Consider the following 6,678-nt stretch of genomic DNA (forward strand, 5'->3'; position numbering starts at 1 on the left):
TGTGTGTGTGTGTGTGTGTGTGTGTGTGTGTGTGTGTGTGTGTGTGTGTGTGTTTATAAAGAAGCCAAACCAACAAGCCAACAGCTGCCACTTAGCCTTTAAACTGAGTCCAGACAAGTAAAATACAACAAAGGCCTCTGGTGGGTTAAATAAATGTTCTTAGTTTTCTAACACAACTGATTGATAAATACATAAATACACTGCATTTACAAACAGTCTGCTGATAATACAAAGGCTTAGCATTCCTTAAAGCACGTGTCAAACACAAGGCCCACGGGCCAAATGTGGCCCACCACTGCATTTGATGTAGCCCTTGAGAGCTTCAGAGCTGTGTTAATGTCTCAAAATGAGCGTATGCTGCTTTAAAGGGGCGTTGACCATAAACTACACCTCCCATAATGCATGCTGATTATTATACCCAAAAAATGATGTCATGCCACCACTAGGTGGAGGTGCAAAGGGTTCAAAAGTAACCAGTATAGCCATCAGTGAAGAATCTTCATTTCGCTGCCTTTTCTCCGGCTACTTTTACTGGGAAGTGGGAAATTTCCACTTACAAGTTGTTAATTCAAACTAGAACGCTCCTCCAGTGGGAATTCCCTGTCAGAAAGTGGGAGCAACTCCAGCTATCCCAGTTCAGAATTCAAGACAGCAGCTACTCCCCACAACTCAGCAGTTAGTAAGACGTTCTTGCTGTTACTTTTAATAGTATTTCTGTTTCAACTACTTCACTTTTAGTCAGTCGTACACAGAGTACTTTTCAGTGTTTATAAAAGGACATGCTAAAAACATTCTTTCTATGCAGGAAATACCATGTAGAGCTCAGTTATTGTTTGTTAGCTGTGCTCAGCAGTGAGATGAGGAACATTACATCTTGGGTTTAAAAATGTTGAAGTTGATTACAACTGGCCCTTTGAGGGCCACCATGATGCAAYGAGTTTGACAGCCCTGCTGTAAAGATAAACATCACCTGCCAGAGTTTTAGATTTGAATAATCTGAAACAGAGAAATCAGAGTTTTATTTTCTTTGGTCAAACCTTGTAAATGACGTTATTCCACTCAGTGTTTGTGGGTTCATCTCTTTAATGTGATTACTTGGAGAGTTTCATTCATCATCAAAGTTCATGAAATATTTCGCTAACAGACACACAGTGTGGACTCGAACAGTGTTGTGGATGACTCACCTACTGTTCTTGTGAACGTTGTGGTTTGATTTACTTTTCCTAGTCTGAATTTTCTGTTATTCCCTGTTTTTATGTTTCAAAATGTTCTCAATCATCTTGTTTTTGTTGGCGCCCAGTGTTTCAAACYTGCTCAGTCTGGTGTTTCTACTTTTTGTTTTGTTTTTTTCTCTCTCCTCGATGCCAATGTTTGCCTGCACACCTGCACATCTGTAATCAGCACTCCTGTTCTTTCACTAATCACTCATTGCTTTCACTCCGTCGGATTATTTTATGTAAATCCCGTCCTGTTTGTTTGATTTTCCTGTCTGCTCATTTAAGGTTCTGTTAAGTTTCATTAAATAACACTTTTGGGTTTAAACCTACCACCTGCTGTCTGCACTTTTGGATCCTCTACCTCAACTAACAAGGAGCCACCATCCAAACTGTAGTCTAATGTCTGTAAAATTKAGTCTTTTTTATTTTCATTTATTTATTTTTTTAGTCAGCCAACAATTGGCAAAGTTTGAAAATAGATTTTGTGTGATCAATTAGGACTTAAAGCACTTGGAGTGGTAGCAGCTGAGCTGGTCACTTAATGTGGCGGCCGTTTTGATTTGACTCCACAAGATAAGTTAGATGAAAAGCCAAAGATAACTTTCTAAAAGTTCATGAAAGTATCCAGTGGCTCATTAGATATTTAGCTAACAGACAAATCTGCATGTTTTACTTGCTCTATAACACTAAAGATTCTTCCCAGTTTCAGAATAAACCTGTTTAAGTTTCTGTCTGTTAGAAACCTTAGGGTTTTCCTGCCTCACACCGTTTTAAATGTGTGATCCAAGGCGGCCGCTTTAAGTTAAATATTCTCTGTTTGATGAAAGTCTGGAGAATCCCCTCACATCCTTTTCTTTGTACCGCTTCCACTGATAGGTCAGATTAGTCTCCGCGAAGGTTTGCTGGTCCCCAAAGCTGTAAAAAAAGACCCATCAGTGAAATCCTCACCCTCATTAGTGCTGGGCTCGTGCCTCTCTGCCTGTTACCAAGTCTTGAGTCATGTCTTCATCCGGCCTCAGCTGTTGTTATGCAACAGTTAACCGTGACAGACAGACCCTCATCCATCCTCTTATCGTCCAACAACACGTTTTATTCAAGCCTGCATCTCTGCTCACACACACACACACACACACACACACACACACACACACACACACACACACACACACACACACACACACACACANACACACACACACACACACACACACACACACACACACACACAGGAAGTTGAGTCACATGCGCATAAAAAGGGGCCTGATGGCTCACACATCTGCGCGTCATGAAGACCACCCCCCCCACCCACACACACACACATCCATGGCACCAAATTGAGGAGGCCACTCTATATAAGACACACGTGCGTCCAGATGGGAGGATTTGCGACACGATTGCTTCAGAAATCGGGCTTTGCGTCATGTCGGCGTCATGTGTGATGCTTGACGCGCGCGCATCGCCCGTCAAGGAAGGGGGCTGCGCAACGCCATTACAGACCACCCTACTCCGCTTCGGTTCATTCATAAATACCAGAGGATCGCCATCTCACAGTGGCGCATCGTTCTCAAGTCATTCTACCCCCCTTCTCACAGCAGTATTAATAATAATAATAATAATAATAATATATTTTAAATAATAATCATGACAGCTTCATCTTTCTCACGCGCGCTCTCCTCCCAATCTATCCGCACAGCTTTAAAGGCATCTGTGGTTATCTAACAGAAGCAGGAGTCGTGATGGGGATGAACGTTGAGCCAAAATGGAATAAAACGCAAATCACAGCGCGGTGATGGTGGAGAACAGCAGGGATCCTGCGCGCGCAGCAGCTAAGGCAGGCAGGCTAGGCACGAGGACTTCTATAAACCCGAACATCTTTAAAATCTTTAAAAAAAAGAACAACTACAACAACAAAAACAAGATGTCCATCCGTCCATACCTGACCGTGATGTTGCAGCTCCGCTTCAGGCTCGTCCTCGGTTGGAGGGATGGAACACAAAGCGTCTTAAAGCATTTTACGCGGCTTCATGTACAGCTCATGTCGTCCGATCTCCAACACCACCACCAGACACGCGCGCGCTCACACACACACATACACACACACAAACACACACTCTCCTGTTCGCAGACGTGGGAGGCGCTCTGCCCTCTCCCTGTCTGTCCACACCGGGCTTTTCTTCCACTTGAAACACTTCCTGCTGCCAGGACGCACAAAGAGAAACAAATAAGGATGGAATTATGGGAAACTGACCATCTGGTGTTGGAAATAAACCAACCAGAAATGCGCATTAGGGCGGAAATATGATGCGTTTCTATTAATGTGTTTCATCAGTGACAAACTTTGGACCCTGTTTAATATTTTTTAGAAGGTCGGAATCATTTGACATTACCCAACGCAGAAACATTAATCATAATATTTTCGTTCATGTGTCTGTCTGTTAGCAAAATATCTCACAAACCAAAGGACTCGTTCGAATGAAACTTCCAGGAAATAATCATTGGATATATACATCTACAACTAATTAGATTTAGGAGTCAATACAAGATTGTCTCCACAGCTATTGACAAGAAACACAAAATGCTATAATTTAATTAATCTGACAAATATTTAGATAAAAGCTGGTGTGGTAGTAGCTGAGGCTGAGCCACAAGACACAATCAGAGCTCTACGCGATCACGCAAGATTTTCGTTTCAAATTTTGCCATTAACTCTTTCAAGTCAACTCTGTCTGTCTGTTAGAAAACTGTCTCACGAATCACAAAACAAACCCTAATGATTTTTTTCAGAAAGTAGTCCCTGGGTGTACATCTAAAACTGATCAACGTTTGGAGCTGATTCAAGATATGGCTGCCTCAAAATGAGCAAATATAAAAATGGATATAACTTAGTTTTAGTAAAATTTGAAAAACAAAACTAAAATTTGATGTGGTAGCTGAGTGTCATCTACAACACTGAGCACACTCAGCTTGGCATAAAGTTATAAGGCTTGACTCAAACAGCTGCATCTGTCATTCCTCAGCATTAGATGATTTCAGTCTAAATCTGCAGGCATTATAAGTGGGGGGGGGGAGATGTGCAGTCATTTAAGAATGGCTAGGCCTTTAATTTTATTATTATTATTTTGTTCCTTTGTCCTGGAGCTGCACAATCAAAGCTCGAGTTAAAAAGCTGCAGGTTGACAAATCAGGACCATGGACAGCGACCTGACAAAGCTGCGGTAGTTTCTGCATCATTCGTCAAACCGCAGCGGAAAGAAAAATAGAGCCCAAATGCTGACAGACACAGAGCTCTGTGTAACTTTACCAGGTCAGAAAAGCTATCTTGAATTTACCCTGAGCTCAAGTCGTTTGCGTCCAAATTGTCTTTATGCCATCTGTGCCACGTAAAACACCGCGTTTAAACATTTGTACGCCTCTCCCTGTAGCTGAACTCAAGCCAAGGCCGAGTCAGAACAGACCTCATCCGTGACGCTCCCACTGTATGACTCACCATCTCTGGGTCCAGACCAGACCGCACCGCGTGGCTCCCTCTGTCGGTCAGCAGGTGAACTGCACTGGGTGTAACGAGCCTGACAGGGATTTTACTGTCACTTCTACAGAAATGGTTGACTTAATGAATCCACTGAACTAAATAACTTTACAGTAATTTTAATTAGCTTTTTAGGCAAGGGAATTACAAGTTTTTAACCATCATAAATACCAGATACTAAAACTGTATTCACAGATGGGACAGGAGAAATGTCAGGGCATGTCAGTCAGATTAGATGGAAAGTGTTTGAAGTGGAACTTTAAAGTCTTGCTACCTGTTCTTAGTTGGATCTGGACCACTGTTGACTGGATGTCTCAGGTCTTTGTCCTGCTGATGTAGTCTCCAGGTTTCCATTTTGCATTTAGCGCCATCCAGCTATACGCTGCCACCATCGTGTGTCACAGTTTGGGGTGGGATGTTCAGATCTGCAGTGTTTGTTTTAGATTTAGGGCAAAATGTTCGGTTATGATCAATTGAGCAGAGGACTTTCTTCCACTTTTGCTGTGTTCCTGGTTTGTGTCCATTTGCAATCTCCCAATGTCTTTCAATCAACAATGACTTTCTTCTTGATATTTTTCCATAAAAAGGCCGGATTCTGGAGCAGGACCAACAGTTGTCTGGTGGACAACTGAGCTGTGGATCTCTGAAACTCCCCTGGATTAACCATGGTGCTTTTGGACAGTCAGTTTAGGTGGGTGGGCATGTCTTGGTTGGTTTGCATTTGAAACATACTCAACATTTTATATGGTGGATTGAACAGTAAGATGTTCAAAGCTTGGGATATCTTTTTATAACCTAACCTTTAAATAACTTTATCCCTGTCCTGTGTCCTGTCCTGTGTGTGTTCCTTGGTCTTCATGATGCCATTTGATCACTAATTTTCTCTAACAAACCTCAGATCTTCACAGAACAGCTGGATTATATGTAAATTACACTCAGGTGAGCTCTTAATTCGGTGTCCTTTAAAGCCAGTTGTTTTATCAGAATAAAGGGATCTGAATAGTATTTCTCAAGGATTATAAGGTAATGATTTTGAAGCAGTGACAGATGTTAACATTTTAATAAGTATCCATCTCTGGGGCCCATATTTTCAGAAAGGTTTCTAAAAAGTATGAGAGCAGAAAATCCCACACTTTTGTTTAATTCTTGTCAGTTCTTTCTTCGTCCTAAGCTCTTCCAGGGCCACCACTCAATACTCTGGCTTTGATTTAGCCCACACAGCAGCACAATGCAATAATTGGTTTCTGGATCCAATTTTATGTAGAAATCAATAACCTTTTGGCCATCAGTGGGTGTAATGCAACAAATGCACAGCAGACACATCTTCACAGCAGCCTTTTCCAGTCGGGTGCCCTCCTCTCCCTCTGGTGCTGTGCGACCCAGCACACTGGCTCCATCCACCACTTCCCATGCATTACATCCAGCGCACAAACACAAAGGGTCGCTCATTCAGAGCTCATGAAGCGTGAATTCAGAGCCAAACACTACTTAATGCCCGGATGGTTAGGCTGACTGAATGATAACTGGACTGGAGGGGGACACATCAAAAAGATCGTGTGGATGTGCTGCAGCAGAACGAAATAAATACATAAAATGGTGTTTTATTTTTCATAATCCCATTTGCCGAACTTTATATTATATATATACACTCCTGATCAAAATCTTAAGACCAGTCAAAAAAGTGCAAGAATTTGCATTTTTCCACTATTGGATCGTAAGAAGGTTCTAAGTAGAGCTTCACAATGTTAAAAGAAGAAATCAGTGCAAGAGACAAGAACTTTTGAGCAGGGAATTTTCTGAAAACTGCATTTACACTCAAACATGATTTTTTTCAGCTGATCAAAAGTTTAAGACCATAGTTCAAAAAAAAAACCCTGAAAACCCCCCAAAACAGAAATAGAAGTGTCAAAAAAAGGACTCAGTAATGAGTAGCTC

The sequence above is a fragment of the Austrofundulus limnaeus genome, unplaced genomic scaffold, assembly GCF_001266775.1.
Source record: "Austrofundulus limnaeus strain Quisiro unplaced genomic scaffold, Austrofundulus_limnaeus-1.0 Scaffold376, whole genome shotgun sequence".
NCBI classification, from domain to species: Eukaryota; Metazoa; Chordata; class Actinopteri; order Cyprinodontiformes; family Rivulidae; genus Austrofundulus; species Austrofundulus limnaeus.